General features: G+C 40.8%; 1 protein-coding gene across 4 annotated transcripts in view; it reads left to right on the top strand.

Moving 5' to 3' along the window:
* TSPAN4 (tetraspanin 4) overlaps positions 1–21,180 on the top strand; it is a 392,906-nt gene that overhangs the window by 122,997 nt on the left and 248,729 nt on the right. For 3 of the 4 annotated variants that reach the window (XM_031609001.2, XM_090140642.1, XM_090140646.1), the window contains one exon: positions 11,738–11,819. The exons of the other annotated variant lie outside the window; for it this stretch is intronic. The gene's annotated coding sequence lies outside the window, so the exon portion shown is untranslated. The remainder of the gene's footprint in view (positions 1–11,737; positions 11,820–21,180) is intronic. 4 annotated transcript variants of the gene reach the window in all.

The raw sequence follows: 21,180 nt of genomic DNA, 5'->3' as shown, positions 1-21,180 counted from the left end.
ATGTGCACTGTGGGTCCACCACCATCACTTACAGCTACTGTTAAGTTTCATCTCCCAGTTGTCTTGATTTTATTACATTTATGTGGTAAAAAAAATGCAGTTATGTGCTGCTTTCTGCTTGCTCGCAATTCTCAGTCCAGAAAAACAAGGAGGAGAATTGAGGGATTGGAGCAATGTTTTTCAAGACCCATTTTACTATTTGCTTTTACATCGTTTCCTTTTCTCGAGGATTCTTTGACTGTATCTTAGGTTTCAAATATACTGCTGCTCCTTTAGATTGTCTTAGCAGAAGAAAAATCTGGGTTAAAATCCATGCAAAAACTAGCTATAATCCTTCCTTGGAACCTGTTTTTTTGCAACACATCGTTTTAAGATGTTTTTTTATTTCATTTGTGGATTAGATGTGCCATTAGAAACGTGCAGAGCAAGGAGTGCTGCCTTAGGCGGGTGAGAGCCCACAGGGAAGATTCCCCTCGTGTCTGGGGTTCAGCTCTTCCTGTGCTCTGCTGCATGTCTTTCGCATGCAGCTGTGTGTTTTGGTACCTGTGCCATAGGTTGTTAGTGAGAACAGAAAGAAATCTGCATCTCTAATCCGTGAAGAGTTTCGGTATAGACCTAATCATGCTTGAAGTATTAAAAATGTTGTCATGTAGACTAACATAAAATAGAATGTGTTTTTTTCTCTGATGGGGTAGGGAGAAAGCTTTATTCCTGTGTGGAACTGGGCAGAGGAGGTACAGATATCCCCATCTGGCTAGAGGCACGTGAAGGTGACACCAGCCTTCCCAACATGAAAGAAAATGACAAGCACAGAACTGCTTTCTCCATGGCAGACTTGTGAACAACAGCTGCAGCACCAACGAAAGGACCCTGAGGAGATGAGAGCCCACAGCTGGGAGTTTCAGACACGTGGGACAGATCCTCTGGGGCATTTGTCCTCTTGCTGTGAAAGTGTGGCTTTCACCACATTTGCTGGCGATGTACTATTTGCTTCTGCTTCCTTCTTCCTGTTTTGTTCTCTACTGTTGTAAAAGTGGATGCTGGTAGAGCTAAGCAAGTCCTTTACTTAGAGCAGACCCAGTCTGTTGTTGATGCTGCTGCTGTGAGTGTGCTCTATGTGAGAGCATTAGGGACTTGTAAAGAGGTCTCTCTCAGTGTAAGAAACAATGGCCAACTAGAGTAGTCAGAGTAGTTGCACAGGGAGAGCATCATTGGAGCTGCTATTGCTTTGTATTCCCTAAAAGTAGTGGGAATGCAACAGAGGCAGCAGAAAACAGTACAGAAACCAGGCTGTTCTCTCCTTGTCTGCCTACATATCTGAATCTCATCTGGGGAAGGGATTGTGAGCAAGCTGTCAGGGCTAGATGGCATGCCACCCGTCTGGGAGGAGCAGAAGTGTGCAGACTGTGACTCCTCCAGGACCTGGGTGTGCTCGTCTGGCCCAGCTGTGCTAGAAAGTAGGGAACTAACTCAGGCCAACAATTGAACTGGTTATACCAACACTGATGATTTTTTTTTCCTTAAGACAAGTAAGCAATTTTTACAAAAATAGCTTTTCAAGCACCAGCACAAGTGATAGCATCCTGAGAGGGTTTGCAGTGAGAAGCTGGGAGGTGTGAAACTTCTAAAGAGACATGGAAACACGAGAAGAATGTCAGCAATGGCCTCAGATTCGTAATTGTCTGCCCTTTGCTCGGGGCTTGTCAAACAGCAATGGGTGAATTAAATATTTGTGTGTTTACAGTTCACAGAAGAAGAGTGAATTCTTGTAAATAACAAACACGTGGATAGTACTGCAAACTCATCAGCCTACTTCAAAAGAGTGGCAAGATCCTAATAATGCTTTTGTTTAAAAGGGCTCAGACACTAATTCACCCCTAGAATTGGGCTAAGTATTTATCATTAGCACCATACTGCCAGATTTAGTATTGTGAAAATAATGCAAACAGTCATCTGTAATGCAAATGTTGACGTCTGATTAATAGAGAAAATAACAGGAGCAATTAATCCACAGGGGAATAGATGATTATAAATGTAAATTAGATCATCAAAGGATAAGCCACACAGAAATAAAACTACCCTAAAACATGATTAATTATTGAAATGCCAGTTAAAAAAAAAAAAAAGGCTTCTTTAACAATACAGTCCTTGGAATTTGTGTCATGTGATTCATCAAAATTCTGGACAAGGTTATTTTATAATCCTAAAATTGATTAGCTTCATTATAAATACAATAGGACATTTATTTCACCCATGATGGTGTTCTTTCTTATGGACAGAGCACAGTCATAGCACTGAGCTGACTCAGTTCTGATTTATGCACGTGCATTTTTTTTCTATGGTATATAGTTGCTTGGGTAAGTCATGAGATAGATCTGCATACATTTTTCAGGAAGGAAGACAGATTTCACATTAATACATATGACCTTAATCAATCCAAGACTGAATGTTGGAGGTCTTGCTGGTCAGGGCATCAAGTTGTGTCAGAAATGAGTTTCTCTTCTTGCCTCTCAGGAAAAAAATAATATAAAAAATCAGGTGACCTTGAGTAGATCATTTCATCTCTCTGTGCTTTCTTCTTCATCTCGGTTTAAGATGCTTCAATTTAATGATGTATAATGTGGCATTATTTAAAAGATACTTTTTGCAAGAAGTGCTGGGAACCTACCCCTGTAAATTCCTGGCCACTTTTTTAGAGCTTAAATAGAAAAGTTGTTTTTTTTTTTTCCTAACAAAATAGGGTTTGCTGGTCACCAATTACTGTTAAATACTTGAGTGAATTCATATTTTAAAGGTAAACGAGTAACGCATTAAGGGCTTAATTTGCATCTTTCTGAGGTTTAGTTTTGCATCTCAAAAATATTAGAGACCTGCTTAGAAGTTTGACATTTATTTTCTCCTTTCTATCAAAATCTGGTTTGGAAATTACTTCAGTAATTCCAACGCATTTCATCTGGTATCACAGTATTGTGCATAACCCTGTATAGAACTGGCCTTGTACAGAACCATATGAAATTGATATAGAATTGCTCAGGTTGGAAAAGACCTTAAAGAGCATCAAATCCAACTGCAACCTAACCATGCTAAATATAATATATATTTAGGGTGTATTATATTATGATAGTATGCAACACTTCACTCCTGTTACAATTAGTAGTTGGGTTGTCACCTCACTTGAACTTTTTCATGTTGCTTGGCACCTTATGTTTTATTTCTGATCTGTTAGAGACTTTTCCCTGTTTTGAATGGGGTTCAGCCTTGACAGCAAAGTTGAAATAAGTGTAAAAGATGGGCTTCCTGAAATCCATGCAGGTGTTAGCAAGCTCTGAGTGATGTCTGGTTCCATACAGAGATGAGCCTCTCAACCATGGCTTGAAGTTGTTCTGCAAAATGTTTGCCTTCACTGTGAGCCACGTTGTGGTAGTTTTTCTTCTTCCAGAGTGTTATTTCTACGTTGGCAGGCTTACCTTTTGCCAGTAGCACTAGAGTGCTGGTGCTTGTGGTGCAAAATTCTGTAACTGAGAACTCAGGCCACCTGGTGGGAGATGTTTGTTTCTTCATGACATCAAATGGCCTTCAGGCATTTCTTATAGGAATTGTAGTAGGGCACCTCTGTGCATCTGAAGCTTCAACAGATGGATTTAAACACTGTAAAGCATACAAAGAAAACTCAGGAAATTAGAAACAAATGCCTGCCAGCAAATGAACACTTTTGCATCCTTATACTGTCGTTATCTCTTAATAACCAGTCTTTCTGGCCCTCTTCCTATGTACAGCAATACTGTATGGGGGAAAGAAAAATTGGTTTTAACTAACCTTTTGTCTTGTGAACTCTTGGTGGTACAAGCAACTCACTTATGTTACTATAAACTTCCAAGTTTAAATAGCAGCTTTTTCAGTCTTTAATGGAGAGTGTTCCACTTGGTCGTCTTCAGCCTGAGGGAAGGATAAGTGCAGTGCCTATCCTAAGGACCTGGTACCATAAACAGAAAAGCTAGAATGTGCATTTTTTTTTTTTTTTTCCTGAATTCTCTTTGGGCTGTAAACAGAGCCCTGAAGTGAGAAAGGCAGCAGAGAAGAAATGAATCTTGGTAAATGGTATTAAAAACTAGCAGGGAGGGAGATATATGAATGCAGGAAACATAGGGCTGTTAAGTGAGGGAGCAGGCTGTGAACCCAATTTATGCCAGTGGCATGAGGAATGAAATGAGAAAGGTGGCACTCAGTAGATTCCCTTGGCTCCTCATAAATTTGAAAGTGGCTGCCTTTCCTTTTTTAGTAGCTTGTAAAATGCAACCCTGGAACTGTTAGAAGATGCACTGGTGAAGGTGATAGAAATGAGAGAGAGAATTTCCTCATCCTGGCCTTCATTTCCCAGATCTGTAATAATTTGTCAGTCAATTAACCGGAGGTCACATATATCTGTAGTCTGTTAAAGAATTACACTTCCACAGAGTGTGTTGTTCAACTTGTCTGCACTTTCAGAAACACACTTGGTGTGACAATATTCTGGATGCACAATGTCAAAGAAAGGGATTTTAATTTTTCAGCACCCTCGCTGCTCTGTGCATGTTGACATAAGTCAACACTTATTCATTGTATATTCCTGTATTTTAAATAGGAACGTAAAGTAGTTGGTGTATAAAGCAAACATTCGGAGAGCAATTCCCAGAAATCATTTCAGTTAAGAGGAGAAAAGGCAGCTGTTTGATGTTCTGGTTGTGGATTAGTTGGCTTAAGTCTGGTGGGCCAGTGAGTGGTGGTTCTGATGTACCTCATCAGGATCCTATTCCTTTCCCCCTACTATCTAGTGCTTCCTCTGTCTGGGGACTCCACTGATGTTGTGATTGAATCGGACCATGGACCCTTGGGGCCTGAAACACCTTCAGCTTTGGAACCAGTACATGTGCAATGAGAGCTGGCCCTGTGCTCCCAGCGGGTGAGCACAAAGTGCTAATGAGGTGCTACCAGTGAGACGTGAGGAGCTGCTTTGCAAAGTGAACTGTATGAATTGTGTTTTAAGCTTTGGCAGTCCTTCCCTGCTGCATCCCTCTGCGGACATGCAGCCCTCTAAAAGCTGAGGCCTGGGCTCATTTGTCATTGATTTCTCAGGTCACCCAGGAGGGCTGTAGCAGCTCTGTGCTGTTGTGGGCTGTAATTCATCCCTGTTAGGGGGGTGATAGGAGGCGTTGGATTTGTTCCACTTGTATATAAGTGAAGTTTGTGTCTTTTTTGATCTGCTTACAAATTCTTTAGAGTGCCCAGGGTATGAGAAAACAAACTTCTTGGCCTTTTTGTCGCGATTTCCACATGGCCAATGCCTCATTTGAAATAGGCTGTTTTATTTATTTATTTATTTATACAAATTCTTCGTGGTCCTTAAGAGTGGCTATTCTGTTTCCTGGCAGTCTGAGCACCTGCAACACCAGGTCTCAACTTTTCCTAGTCGTCTGTTCCTCAAGCAAGGTAGCTTTTTTTTCAAAAGGGTGCTTTTAAAAGGTGTCTGACTACACAAACCTCTCAGACACAGGAAGGGTAGGAGAAATCTGGTTGAGGCCCAGAGTCGGACTGCATTTCAAATTTGAATGAGAAACTTGGATTAATAGCGATGCTGTGGAGTTTTTGGCATGAACCTGAGGTGTCCTGTGGTCCTGGCTTGGCTTAAGATAGGTGCTTACACTGCCTTTCTTCCTCCTGCCTTGTGTGTAAGTCATTTATTTGTGTATGTGTAAGAATAAGTGTGTGCATGGGTGAAAGTAATCAACCCCCATGGGGGTGGGCTCAGTACTTTGGCCATAAGTGTGATAATCCTAGTAATAATGCTGATGGGGGAGATGGAAATTATCTTACTGATTTACAAAATAAACTATTTTAATGTTGGCAAAGCTATTTCAAAACTCATGGCAGACTGATCAGCCTCAGTCCACTGACACCACAGCTTTCTGAAAACAAAAGCTTTTCACTGTCTAGGGAGTTATCTGCTGAACTTTTAATGGTTTGTGACGAGGTGCTGTACTACTCAGCAGGTAATTGGCCTGTGTATAACCCGGAATGTTCCTGTTAGAGTATGTAGGTGAATGACAGTTAGAACTAATTAGGTAATGGCTTCAAATTACCTAGATAAGAGGGGAAAGGTAAATTAGTAATATAACCTGTGGGGTAGAATTTTTGGAGATTTATTTTGTGACAAAGAAGAAGGTGTTGGGAAATACTGCTACAGAGCATCTCCAATGAAAGGAATCATCTTGCAATATGTGTGGCTTCATCTTAATTTGTAATGAAAGCTCTTTATCGTTGTGCAGGGATGAAATGTAGATTAGAGTTGAAACAGGGTGAGAGTAGTTTGCAGTTTCACAGCAATCCGGTCTCAAGTTTTGGTTGCATTGTTCAACAGCTGGACTTGAGCATGGGCAGCTGGGCCCCTGGGAAATGGAGAAATGTTGCAGAACCCGGGTTAAACTCAAACACATCAAAGACTTTTGTGCACGCATAGAGCTGCAGCCTGTTCACCTGGTATTGCCAATTGCAGGATGCCCAGGACACTTTCTGGTATTGGGGTGATCAAATTTGAAACTTGGCATGTTTTCCTCACAAGCTACAGCCTGTCGTTATCTACTCTAATCTCAGTTATCACGGTATCTTGGTTCTTCTTGGCAGGGCTTGCTTTACTTTTCTTCTATTTTCTGTCCCTCTTTTTTTCTCTTCCCCTTCCCTCTTGAAATTCAAGCTTGTTGCTACAAAACTTAACGTGAATGACAAAACCTGTTTGTTTTTATTTACCCACAAATTGTCACAAGAAATGAAGGCTCCGATAAAATAATGTAGGTTTTTAGCCATGTAGCATTATGCTATAATGACATAAGTTGTGCTTTCCACATTTTTTCCTCCTTTATTCTCACCTGTTATCTGTTCCTGCTCACTGAGGACTGATGCCAGGCACTGGAGTGGGATTCACCTGCCTTGTCTTGTTATTTTAATGTCTTCTAAGCATCAGCTAAGATTATAAAACCTCAAGTGTTCCTTAGATAAATCACTTGCTCTGTGTAAGCAAAAGATTGATTTGACTTGACATTTTATAATCTTTCTGTTTTCACTCATTGAAGCTTAAAATGTATTGCAAAAGACCCCTGTCATTTTTCTGATGCCTGCTGGGTCACTGCAGACAGGAGTAATATCCTCACCTCCTTGCAGTCTTGTTTCTGTGACCTTCAGGAGCCTGATGTAAGGTTTTGTTTTCCTCAGGGCTGTTCTGGCTTCTGGACAGTTTAAACATATCTGTTACTAAATTATATCTGATAAGGAAATAAGAAATGGTGAAGTGTGGTTTTATTCTCTGGAATTCCTGGGTGAATTCTTATCAGTCAAGACTGTCCTGTTCCACATGCTGCTACACCTCTGGCTGATCTGCTGGGATTTATTATTTGTGTAATGAATCTACTAGCCTCAGCTTTAATCTTACTGAGTTGTGAACAACCTCTATGCAGTTTTGATATAAGTTGTTCCTATGCAAAGCTAATAGGTAGTACAAGGGGAAAGATGTAGGTGGCCATGTTAGATCTGGGAGCCTAGGAAGCTTGTTCCTGCCTTTTTTTAATGAAAGAGTAGACTGCAGCACCCTGGTACCATCGGGAGTTGATGTATTTCTGCTGAGGGAGAGAAAGAAAACTCAGTCCCTTTCTCTTTCTGCTCTGGTGTTCCAGGAGATGCAGAGGAATGTGATCCCTGAGGATCCCTGCAGATAGTCAGGAAAGGATATATGGTGAAAGTGAAAGTCAGCTACAGATTCTGTGCCTGAAGGAATTCCAGGTTCAATTGATTTGTCATACCACAGGCTTTAAGCTATCTTATGGTAGTAGGTGCTGTATATGTTGCTGCTTTCAGGCAGAAGACAGCACCATGCCCAAAGAATACTTAGCAGCAGTAATGTCAGTGGACAGTCAGGTTCTTGAATCAAAATGTGTTTTTTGGTGGTCTCTTTTTCCACAGAAATGTCAGAATTGATTATTCTTTATTGATGGTAGAAGTATTTTGTCAATAGATCTCCCCTTGAAATGAAAACAATCCGATTAATAACACTGGACAGAAATCTTTCACAGACTGGAGAATGTACCCAGTTTAAATCCTCTTGAAAAATAGAGCTTTCACTGTGCCAGTACCTTTTTTATATATAAGTACATTGTTTTATGACAGGCTCTTCTCTTGGAAGGGCTTGTCGGGGAAGTCTGGAGGGTAATGGCTATCTGGCTGCAGTGTTAGATGTATGTGTGTGTGTTAATGCTGTGGTCGTGCTACCTAATCCCTCTGCTTCAAACCACACTCCTGGGTGGGAGCTGCCTGCGGGATGAAGCTGCTTGTTCACGCTTCTCTCCAGGAGCTGCTCCAGCTGCAAAGGCAAGGGCTGTGGTTTGCATTGCTCCTGGTCAGGTACTCCCTAATCCAGGTTTGGAGCATACACCACTTCTTTTTTGGTTGGTTTTATTTTTGACTAGTTGTCCCAGTCAGCTAGGGCAGACTTGCTCTTACTTCTAGGTTCAGCCGAGGCTCAGCCTTTGGGAGCAGGGCACAGAGGCTTTGTGCCAGGGACATCTTCCCTCCCAGGAGGCACTCAGTTCCCCTTGAGTTGCAGTTAGGGTATGGTGGAACTCTCATTCATATCATTTGTGTTAAAAACTTTCAAATCATTTAGCCAAATATTTTCAGCATTTTCTGCCTTTTAGGAGGACAAGAAGAATTTAAACACACAATCTAAACATTGTTTTGCTTTTGCTGCTTGTAAGGCTTTTTGTAGAAGGGAAGGCTCTTTTTATAGCAGGGAACTTCTATAGCAGAAGTTTAAGAAATCACTGTGTAATTGATGTTAAGCAAGCCTGAAGCTGTGTGGGCTTTTAGCTTATTATCTATGATAATGTGAGCTACTCTGAGTGAATGGTCAACAGTCATAGCAATGGGCTAGCAGAACAAGCAGTTGTAACAAAATGTAGTTGATGATAGTGAAGAGATCCTTCACTTAATGTTCAAGGGCTAAAAATCCCAAAAGTTTAAAGAACTTTATGGTTAATATTTAGATGCTGAAAGTATAGTTTAAAAAATGTTCAGCAAAATAGATGCTGACGTTCCCTATTAAGTCTGGTGTTCTGGCAGACATGAAAAAATAAGTTCATAAAACAAATGATGTAAAGGGGAAGAAGCCATTTTAGTGATGTGGACTTACAGTTATGATTCATTAGGCGGGCAGCAGAGCTGCATAGATTTGGCTTCAGACAGAAGTCCAGAATTTATTCTAAGCTATCAGCCCAGTCAGTTGTATCTTTGTATGTGGATTGCTGTTCTAAAACACAAAAGGGATTTACAACAGAGGAATTACAGTTGTGTTGGTCTCTAAGAATGAGCCAAGGAAATTCTGCAGAGAGATATATATTCTGCCAGGTCAAGTGATAAACAGGGCACAAAATCACTTTTCTTGGAACAGAAACAAAGCAGAAACTAGAAACTTTGGATAAGTATGTTGTGGAAAAAGTTATTCCAAGTTTAATGTTACTCAGTGTTCTTTTTTTGGCTGTAGAATTCTCCCAGTGTGCTCTCCTGTTTGTGCCTCACTTCTGCAAAATCTTCTGTTGAGAGCTGCTGGACAATCAGACTTCAGACGCATTTTCCAGTTGTGAATGTTCTACTCCTTTACAATGGATGCATCTTAGATTGAAGAGGCTGTTGAAGGAACACAGAGTTTGAATCTTGCATGGCAGCTTAAGCTCTGAGCTTGATGCAGTAATACTATTTTTTAAATAACAGAAGTGTCCAAATGTGGGTAAAGACCCATCAGCGCAATCAGTGGTTCATAATCTCCTTTCCTCTTATAGGACTGCTTCTTATCTGAAAACTATTATAATACTGTACTTGAATTGTGTAATCTACTGCAGTAGATATTCTTTCCTTCTCAGTACTCATCCATAACTAAAATGTTCTTAAGTAGGAAGGAATGGCCCTATTTCTTCTGTCTGTCTAACCTAATTAATCCATCTCATTTTTTCAGTAATTAAAACCTACAGATCTTTTTTTTCTTACCCCTGAAGTAGAAGATAGGAGTGCTGAGCATCTGTGTTTGTTCTTGTAGAATCTGTTTGGTTGAATAAAACACCCTCTGGTGCCATCATCTTCAGCTGAAACAGGTGTTTGAAGTTCACCCTTTTCAATGACTTTGAAATGGAGGCAAGGGAAGCCTGCAGGGAAAATGAGTGTCAAAGGCCTTGTAGGCCTTCTGGTGAAGTTAAATCACTCTCTGATCTTCCTCTTTTTAGTCAGCTATTAGGTTCTTTAGCATCCTGTCTTTGAGGATTAGTCTGAACTCTTACTCATCCAATCCTGATGTTTCCTGTCACCCACAGTGGACTAATCCCAGCTTAAATAATAACTGGCATAATTGCATTGATATCAAACCTCCTGTTATTCTGTTTGTAACATTCTTCACTTAAGTTTTCTCTTCAAAGCATTCCAGCCAGTCTACAACTGGGGTGACAGGAGCTGAGGAGCCTGGGTGACAGCTCTTGATAGATCTCTTGTTCTCAGATTTTCTGGGTTCTTGGAGTAAGGGAAGCATCACCAAGCTGCCTCCTTACTAAAGCCTGCTGATATTCAGAGACTTTTCACATCAGAATGGGATCTAACATCTGCACCTGCTGAGTGTCCAGAGGGTTTTGAGAAGACTTCGTGGTGTTTGGAATTGTTGTGTGTTTGTACATGAGAAGCAAGTGAGGATGTGGTTTTACAATGATGAAGTGAAGAAGCTAAATCTCATTACAGAGTATTGTGTGGGCAATGGCTTGACCTGGGATGGAGGTTTTGTTTTTCTACACCATTGGGACTGAAACACTTGATAAATCATTCATCATATGTATGTTTGAGTATTGTATTTATGAGCCACACCTGCACTGATGGCTCATTTTGCATTGGCTGCTTTAAGAAGTATTTCTAGCCTCCAGCTTTCCTGCAGTTAGTTTGGCATGGAGTCTTGATGTCAGGTGTCTTCTCACCCCACAGTGCTACATGCATTCACCTCTCTCTTCTGCACAGCATGCTCCCACTAATGAAAACATTTTGATTTTAGGAAGCTGATCTGTTTTTTTTTTTTCATTAGATTAACTTGACTATGTTACTTTCTTGTACTTTCACTTTTTCAGATTTTTTTTCCCCTAAAATAGTGAATTACATACTCTGTATGTGTAGAATTCATGTACTTGTCTTTTTTCAGTCTCAAACCCATAACGTGCTCATATCTCATCCAGTGTTTAATGTGATTCAGACTATGCAGAGAAGTAATAATGTCTGCTTTAATTAAGTGCTTGAAAGTGTTTCTGAGTGGAGATGTTCTGTGTGGGATGTTCAGAGGAGCCTGTGGTTGAAAGGAGCTCAAGTCCCATTGAACGTGAAGAGCTTTCTCCCATTGGCATGAGAACATGATGCTCTGCTGCCACTGCTGTCAGCAGTTGTAGACACTTTGCCTAAATGAAACTAAGGGTTTCATCCACCATCACATTAGTCATGCTAATGAAATTTTAGCCCTTGCTGGGATTTTCTTTTTTTCTATTAGGTTTAAATGCAGGGATGTAGGCCAGCTAGTGAGGGTCTGTTTCGAGCTGGGCCCCTTTCATCCTTCCCAAGAGACGTGGTTAGAAGAGGCTGTTTTCCTTGCATTTTGCAAAAGACACGTGTGGCTTCTGACACACAGACTCCTGTTTTGCAGATCCCGTTTTTGCCCGCTGCACAGAGGCCACCACGTCAACAGGGATCCTGCTGGGCACTCTGATCTCCTATTCTTGCATCAGGTATGTAGATGGCTGCTATTGATTTATTGATCTGTAATAAAGTTCTGAGCAGTTAATTGCATTTCGACTTCAGGCTTTCAGCACATAACTTTTTAAAGAATGGAAAAGACCAATTTCTGGCAGCCTATATGTGATGTAATGGATTGGGCTGATGGCAGGGCTTTCACTTACTGCTGTACAAGATGGACTGGTGTGTGTACTTTTTTCTTTTTTCTTTTGAGGTGGGATGGACTGCAAAGGCATTGTGCTGAGTCTTCTGGATGAGGGGAACAGTGAACAACACTAAATTATTATCCCAGGTTCCTCTCCTCATAGTACTATTGGTGAACTAAGCAAAGTTCTAGTGATGCAGGTGCCGTTTTCTGAGAACAACTCTGTTCTTTCCAAGCCATGTCTATTTTTTACTTTTGTGGTGAAAGCTGATATATTATGAGACTTCACTGTTTTCTTTTGTTGTTGATGTTGCTTGTTTTTGTTTTTTTTTTTTTTTTTAAAGTAATGCTGTCTACCGAAGTCGTGCATGAAATCTGTCCATCTTCATTCTTCCCCATTCCCTACTTCCAAGGTGCATTTTTTAAAAAATAATCTCTGTATTTATAGAAGGAAAAAAAAACCCAAACAGTCCAGTCCATCCAATCCAGTTATAAAAGTGGCGTTGGTGTTGATGAACATGCTGTAGTATTAGAAGCACAGACAAAGAGATGGGGAAAAGAAGTGCTGCAGCTTTATAGCACTGTCCTTGTAAATGTAAGGTTGATCACCCAGCAACAAATGACTGAAACAACTACATCCATTTAGGATAATCTCACAGATTATCAGACCCTGAAACGGGGGAATACACTGGATTTCAGTGTTGACACTCAGAAAAGCAATCACTGCAGCACTGTGAGTGCTTTAGCTGGGAATTGTAGGCACATGTTCAAATCAGCGTGGGTCTGTGGGCTTCTGCAGCTCGTGCTCACTGAGGAGCTGGCCAAGGCCTGTGGTGTGACATGGAAATGGATCCCTGCTCCTGATGTTAACAAGGATATCTTTTGACTCAGGTATTCTCATCCTGGTGTCTATCAGGAGTGTTTGTGTTACTTGATTTTCATTGACAGACCTCTTCGAATTCTCACTATCTGGCTCTTTGGGAGAAAAGGTATTTTCTTTGCTTCTATTTATCTATGACTTCTGTATTAGTTTGAACTGGAATTAAGGCCTTTAAGGTCCGTGTTATGTAGTTACTCTGTGACAGTTGTATCAGCTATTTCTTCCTGCTTTGTGTTGTCGGTGAAGGACTACATTGCTGCAGTTGTCACAGTAGCTCAGGAGGGCTGTTTTGTTTCTATGTGCTACACAGTTAGGCAAGGCAGGTTAATTCTGTAGTGGCCACGGGATTGATTTGCTTTTTGAATTACTGTGTCAGTACTTGAGAAACTTTTCTTTCGCTTCCCAAAATGAATTACAGATCTGAGTCAAAGGGGTGCAGCAAACAGAAAGCAGGCTTTCAGTGGCTGAACTGACCCAAGCCTCTGCATTGCCACTGACAATTCTGTTGTTTTTAAATGATTGCTTATTTAAGTCAAGTGGAGCTTTTGGTAGGCAAGGATTGGAGAAGAGTAGGAGGCTTCTTTGTTTGCTTTGTTACTAAAATAATTTAGGGTCACTGTTTAATTCAGAGGATACAGCTTTTAGGATCTTAAGGCTACGTTCACTGCTTTGTCCTTAGCACTGCACACAGCACTGCTCTGTAATACCACAGGAAAAGAAAATTTGTTTCTCTGCAGAGAGTTTTTGTATTGAGTCTTCAGGCTATGGACAGACTCTTCTACTGTCTTCTAGAGAATCCGAAGGTGCTGTGGGCACCTGTTTGACATGATGGTGAATGTCATTGATTGTGGGTATATTATTTGTAGTTTCAATCATATGAAATAAGTGTGAACTTCCAAAGTAATATGCAGCTGTTGAAATCGCACGGTCTGCATTTAGCCAAGATGCCATTCTGACCAGAAGAGCCCACATGGAAGTGGAGGAAATTGGCATGCCAACATATTTCCATCCCTCTCTGCCAGTGAGGCAAGCGTCTGCCCATGTCTGTGCGGTACTTGCACACAGGCAGTGAGCATAGATGACAAGCTGTCAGGTTGTAGACTATCTGATGGATCTAAAATGATCCTATGACCATCAGCAAGCATTTTGCCCACGTGCCTGATGTTAGGAATGAAGTCATTGTGGAGGGGAGTAATGCTTTGTTTTCCCCACCGGCTTTTGGTTTTTGTCAGCTTTTCTTTCTTCATGGCTCACTGCTGACAAGGAGACTGGTTTGCCATGCTAAATACCTTGGGACTGACAGGATGGAGAAAGTTTGCAGGCTCTTTTGACAGCTGTAATCAATAAGAAGTGAAAATCTCACTTGAGAAGCCCTTTTCCAGCTATAAATGGCAACAAAAGTCGTGAAGGTGAAATCTTGATTTTAGACTATAATGTAAAAACAGCATTAGAAATCTGAGCCCAAGGAAAAGATTTGCAAACCAAGAGCTCCTCTGCACTCATCTGCGTGCACCTCAGTCAAGGAGTGAACCACACTTGATGGAACGGACTGCCAGACAGTCCTCGAAAATCCTGTGGATGGTTCATAAAGGGGAGTTTTGCTTAGCACATCCGTATGTTCTCAAGGCACAAACAGGGCTTGCCACAAGAGCCTTCATGATCATATTGCAGTCTTCCCTGGAAGTCTTGATTACCTTCTAAGAGATGCAGAATTTCTCCAACTCTTGTGGGGGTCACTGGGAAATGAGGAGCCATCTAGGCAAAGGACAGGATCAGAATTAACTTTAGAACTGAACAGGTCTACTTGAATAGCAAATCATTTCTTTGGAGGAAAAAAGTTATTATTTTCCAAGTAGATTAATTGCCAGCAAGCATGCGTTGGAAATGGGAATAACAACTTTTATTAAGATTAAGGATAGACAGAAATTCCCAGAGCACTGGTTAATCAAAAATAGGGGCTGAGCAATGCAGTGTTTCCACCCTGTATCACGGGTGACAATGCCAAGTCATTCAGAAAACATAATAGAAATAGTTTAGTCTGGGATATGCTCTTGTTTTGTGATGTTGAGTAACTATTTATGGGCTTTTACTGTCATCTTTGCTTTGCAGAATGCAGTGCAGGGGAACAAATACGCCTGTAGTCTGTTTTGCTGCACTCATACCCTAGCTGCTAATTTGGTCAGTGTGGAGATTTATTCCCTTTATGTTATAGGTATGGCTTGGGAATTTGTTACTAATAAAAATACCGAGCTTTTTCAAAGGGCTTTGCGCTAGTACACCTCAATGATTTGTGGAGTGCGATTAACCTTGCACTGCAGAAAGGAAGATCTGTGTACCAGAAGCAAGTTTGCCCCCATGATGACTTGGCAGACTGGAGAAAAGAGGATCCCAGCACTGGAACCTTGGTGCAGGGCTCCCTCTGTCTGACCACGCAGCCTCTGCTACTGTTGGTTAATAGAACTGTCAGAGGTAGCATTTCTCCTGAGGATGTGTGGAAGGTTTTCATTTCCCCAGATATTAATCAGGTACCTTTTTGTCAGCACTAAATTCACTTTAAAGAAGAGATACGAAAATAGAGCATCTTTTTGTATTAGTTATCATACATCCTCTGGCAGCATCTTTGCCAAATGCATAAAGGAATGCAATTAATGGCTACCCAAGAGATTTATTCTATTATCCTGACTAGCTTATTTCTAAAGTAGCTTGACATTTTATTTGTCTGACTTATCTGTTGTTGTAGGGAGATTTTGTTTTATTACCCTTGAGAAGACTGAAATGTTAAACAGGAAACACAGGAGCTCCTTTCATTACTCTGTTTTTCCCCTATAAAATGTGAACTCAGGCTGGAGTGTCAAATCTACAGTAAAGGAGAAATCTGGGATCATGGCTGGGACAAAATGGTGCTCAGGAGGTTTAGGTTTGATTACAGACAATATCCCAGCCTCTCCATGGTAAGCTGCTTATACCTCAATCCTACAAAGCAGTTTTAAGCTGTGCACACCTCTCGGACCTGAAATTCAAGCTGAGCTTTGTTTTTCTCTGGCCCTGCCAACATCTCAGCTTCTGCAGTCTCTGAATGGGTGGCACCGCTGAGAAGGAGTGCAGTAGAGATGAAGTTTGGTCCTGCTCCCAGAGCAGATTTAGCTGTAACACTGTAGGACAGATGTAATTTAAAGTACCTTCTGGTGTTGCTGCTGAATATGTGCTGTTGGTAAAGGGAAATGCAGTGGTATCCAATGTGCTAATTAACCTGAAGGAGTAAGAGCCGTTGTTGTGTGATTGTCTTCTAAACTGAAATGAAGACTTGATGACCTTTCAGAATAAACACATCTTGCTGACTATCAAAAACTTATTTCATCTTTACCCTTATGAGGGAGCTTTCATTCATACTAGAGAAGACTGTAAGGTAAATGAAACGAGCAGACTTTTCATTTTCCTGTAAGTAAATGAATATCCAAAGGCCTAAAAGCCTAAAACTGAGCTCTGCAAATATAAACTCTTTATCTTAACAGTATGCAGCACCCAAAAAAAAAGCTCAGCTTTTTGAGAAAAATGATAGAAAGCTTTAAATCTTTCCATAAGAAAGGATAATTGAACTTTTGCTTATTTTAATTACATTATCTTAAGTAGGTCACTCGCATGCTTAGAACTGTGGAAGGCTGAGGAAAGTTTAGGAGCCTGGAATAAGTGCAGAATGGGGGATCTCTGTTTTCAGATCAGTCCCTGTTCCCCTGCAGCTCTTTGGTGTGTCTGCTTAAAGTCTAAGAGACTTTGTATTTGTGTCTGTATTTCAGTCCAACCTGATGTTAGTGTTTCTTTTCTGGGTCAACTGATTTCATGTTTTTTGCAGTCAAGCCATCTTGTAACAGCAGTGCTAAAAAGATAGAGTCAGGCTGCTGAAAAGCAGTGGTAACAGGATTGGCTTGTAGTGGATAAAAGGACTGACAACAGAGAACTTCTGTTTCATTTGTTCAGCATGATATTAGCATGCTGATACTGAATATTGGCTTTCTGATTTAGGATGTGGGTTTTTATTATGTTGAAAAACAGGGCAAAATTGATCAACTCAGTTCATAACGTGAATTTTAGGGTTTTCATTACTCCCTAATTAGTTTCTTAAATGAGTGGCCACATCCTCCGCATTCATAGGATGCTGCACGTCCCTGGGGTGCTGAAAAAGTCTGATGTTTGGTGTCACCTCAGGAACAACAGAACTCCAGGTGTATTCGTGAGCCACTTTCAGCTGCCCAAATGGTATTACAGATCTCTGAAAACTTGATACAAGAGTCAAGAGTCGAGTGGAGAGCACTGAAAGGAGGACTTCTGAGCTGGCTTTGCCTTACTTCACTGATGGTAGATAAATGTTGGCCTTTAAGCTCCTTGGAGACTCTCATGAGCTATGTTGATGGAGGTGATGCTAATGGGTGTAATACATCTGGAAAATGCTACTGTTTCTGGGATGATAGGTTTTCAGGCCTGGCCTGTGTCACAAAAAGCAGTTAAGTGAGACTGCAGTAAAAAAAATCTCTTGCCTGTCTTTTTATACATTTTCTGTTGTTGCTGTACTTGGTGGACAGCTTTTGGACAGCACAACTCTACGTTTAATGGACAGTTTATCATGAGAACTTCTTCCTTTAAGCAAAGGGGCTGTGAGAGGCTGCTCTGAATGATCAGCTGCTTGCTAACCAGAGCTCTGCCTACATAAGCTGAGGTGTTTGCAGTGGTGGAAAAGATGGGGAAAGAAGTAGTCTGTGCAGAGAAGTTTGCATGAAGAACCCCAGAAATACTCATACAATATGTTTAGTGGATCAACTAATTTCATTCTCTCTGCTATCTTGTCCAGTGCATCCCTCTTTAAAAGCAAATTGTTTTATTGGCTGTTACTTTGGTTTTAACTTCTCGGCGGTATTCAGAGTAGTAGAGTTTTGTACTCTTCTGTTTAGACTCACAGTGAGAGATGGGAGCCTGGCTTAAGTCCTTACCTGCTGTCTTTTTACCCATATATTCTGACAGAGTTGACGTGATGTCTGAGCCTGTTTCTTTTAACCCAGTTTATATTATTGGCTTGCCAAACCAGACTAAAAGATCTATTAATAATATTGTGGGGCTACTCCTTCAGAGATGCATATTTATCTTCTGCTTGACTTGGGTGAGCAACACCAAGCAGCTGTGTTTGTCAGATCCTTGCCTAGAGAAAAGATTTCTGTGTGAAAAGTTAATCCTAAGATCAATCTACCTCTGGATTTTTCCCTGGTTCAGCTACTCTAAGTTAATTATACTCTAGGTTAATTAATTATACTTTAGGTTAATTATATGCTCATGTGTTCTGGAATAGAAGTAAAAACTGAACTCAAGTAAAAACTTGGAAGTAGCCACTGATTCATTTCTAAGCATACCTGGGCCTACAGTGATTACATCTGGCATTGCTTCTGTAACTCACAGCTTGCTTACAGTAGCTCAGAGAGTATTGCTGACAACGAGTCAGGTTCAAAATTGCATCCTTTGATTTAATTTAAATTAACAGAAGTTAACAATTTTCTCACCTCTTCATCTAAAACTGTACACCTCAGGTTGAAATGCTGTACTGCGTATCTGTGTGCTGACTCCACGAAACTCCCACCCTCTGTTCCATCTCTTTGAAACAGGAGAGTTTAAATGTGGAAACATCTCTTGTCTGACAAAGATGCTTGGCTCACAGAATGAGAGAAGGCAGTCATTGTGTCACGTGAGGAAAGATTTGAGGGGCTGAGATGTGCCTAATGGAAAAGACTCAAGAAAGACAATGGAAGAATATTGAGGGAAAGAAAAACGTTAGTAAAGGGAGAGTAAACAGGAGAAGGTGTAGAGGGAAGCTGCAATGCCCTGGTGAAATGAGTTGCTGTTGCACAGAGATTACTCAGTGGCTTGGGATGGGCCAGGCTCCCTGCTCTCCAGAGCTGGAGCTCTGCTGACTTTAGCTGTCACGTTGTCCCCATTCGCTTCAGTGGAGAACTTAGCCTTCATTGCTCAGGCGTTGCTGTCTGCTGTGGCCACCCACTGGCCCGTGAATTATTTGTGCTGTCCAGAAGCACTAACTGTTGAGCACGTTGGCTCTGCTGTCTCTCTAGGATTGATGCTGTAGCTCAGCCGGGGTGAAACAGTAGAGGCTCAGCCCCAAAGCAGCTCCCCCAGCTCTCTCCAAGGTCAGTGAAGGAACAGGGCAGCCCTCAGCTGAGGCTGTGGACAGAATAGCAATATCTGAAACTGAGAAAAATAAATTCTTTGCCTTTCTGGTATCATTCATCTAAATCCCTTACATTTTCATGGCTGTCTGAATGAAACTTCATAGAAATCTGGTGAGATAACATGTCTATTTCCAATTAATGGGCTGAGGGGGGAAGAAACCAAAGGGAAATGTCCACTAAATAAACGAGAGCTGGGAATATCTTTCAGATTGCCTGAGCACACGGCTTCTGCCTCTGGGAAGATCTTTCATCTGTACGGGGCTGATAAACAACCTTGTGTTCACTGTGTGTTTGATCTCCACTTCTTATGTTCTCAATATTCTGCTTTCTTTTTCTCCATTACCTGTAGTTCTGATGAATCTGTACTTGGCCAAGAACTGACTTTGTGTGGGGGTCTTTTTTTGCTTGTGTGCAAATGCATATAGTTAAATTGCAGGGGATCTGATTTGACACTAGCTGGAATATGAAGGTGGTCCTGATTGCTTTGAAAGGTTGTCCTACTCCAAGGTCATTTGCTTGGATTGGATATAGTTAAAACTAATAGCCTGCACACACACGAGAGTTCACCATCACCTTTCATTTATGCTAAGGAGGAAACACGATACACATACTGGAGTATAACATTGACCAAAATAACTGCACTGCTTTGCACTGAGTGAGCAGCTAACGGACATGGTGATCTATTCAGATGTCACTGTCTCTCTGCACTCATCTCATGGGCCCAAATGACAAACAAATTCTTCAAATCAAAAAGCTGTTATAAGCCACGATCAACATGGAGCCGGATTCAAAAACCAGTGAGAGTTTTCACTGCTTCATTAAAACTTCCTTTATTTATGTTTGCATTACTTTTGCTGCATGATTTCACAGCTCTAATTTAGAGTGTTGCGATGCAAATAACTGAATCAGCTGAAGCAAGGCAGCAGTGGGCTCTGCTGTGAGGAGAACAGACGTGCGCAAGGGGAGGGAGAGGTAGCCCTCTTAAATCAGATGTGCTGTTGGTAAAAAATAATTATGTGGAACTACAGCCTTAATTGTGATGCAGTTTTATACCAGCTCCCGATGTGAAGCTAAACTTGAATTTATTTGTTCCCCGGCTCTTCATGCTGAGTATCATAATCACTAACGCTTCTCTCATCTTAAAATGGTCTTAAGAGTTATCAGTATGAGAGTAGTGAAGGTAGACCAAGAGCAAGTGTTGTGCTCCATACCATGAATTCCCAAGCTAGTTATCTGCTGCTAAGAAAGTTAACATTGTGGAAGTCCTTTTCTGTAGCGTGAATGCATGTTGCATTTCTATTTAATTTCCCAGCAGGGTCTAACTTTTCTGAAAAAGCAGAGGTAGTATTTGTGAAGGTTTTGAAAGATTCAAGGTCTGTTTATAATCTCAATCTCAATATCCCTTCCCTGAATTTTGTTGATTCAGATTTAATTTGGGATGAAATCAATGGACTTTGTATCACCTGAATAGTGTGTCTGAGCCATAGGTTTTCTGATTTTGGTTTTTAATTTTGCTGAATTTGATCATAGAAACTTCCTGAAAAACTGAAGGGAGCTTTGGGTAACAGCAGTGTTATGTTTTATTTTTTTTATTTTCAGTAATTTTTACATTTGATAATGTGCAAATGAAAGATACTTCATTTGAGATGATGAGTAGTCCTGGTTTTCTCTGTTGAGTCAGCTCTTAGTTAGGATTTCTGGACGTGTTTGTGACAAAGATTTAGATCTCCTTTGCCATTCTGAATTTCTTTAAGTTTCTTTTTGACTTCAGCAGGTACTAAATCTAATAAGGGCAGGCATGTCGCTATAAAATTGAAGCAGAGACAGGAAATAAGCATTTGTCATGAATGAATTTCAACAAGCTTGATTTCATATCGCTTTTTGAAATGCAGCCTAGTATGATAAATGACAGCAGATGAAATTCTGTTTAACAGTTGCTGACCTCTTTTTTTTTTTTTTTTTTGTAGTATTCCAGCAGAAGACATAATATTTAAACTTAAATACAGAAAATAAGCTGTGAGCATGTTATGAAGCTATCTGTGTGTACAGTGTTCTCCAAAGCACTTTGAGTAACAAGGTCCAGATAAGCACAAATGTTTTTGCTA

Source organism: Phasianus colchicus, chromosome 5, assembly GCF_987193195.1.
Source record: "Phasianus colchicus chromosome 5, bPhaCol1.hap1.1, whole genome shotgun sequence".
Classification (NCBI taxonomy): domain Eukaryota; kingdom Metazoa; phylum Chordata; class Aves; order Galliformes; family Phasianidae; genus Phasianus; species Phasianus colchicus.
This window is presented reverse-complemented; position numbering and strand designations above follow the sequence as displayed.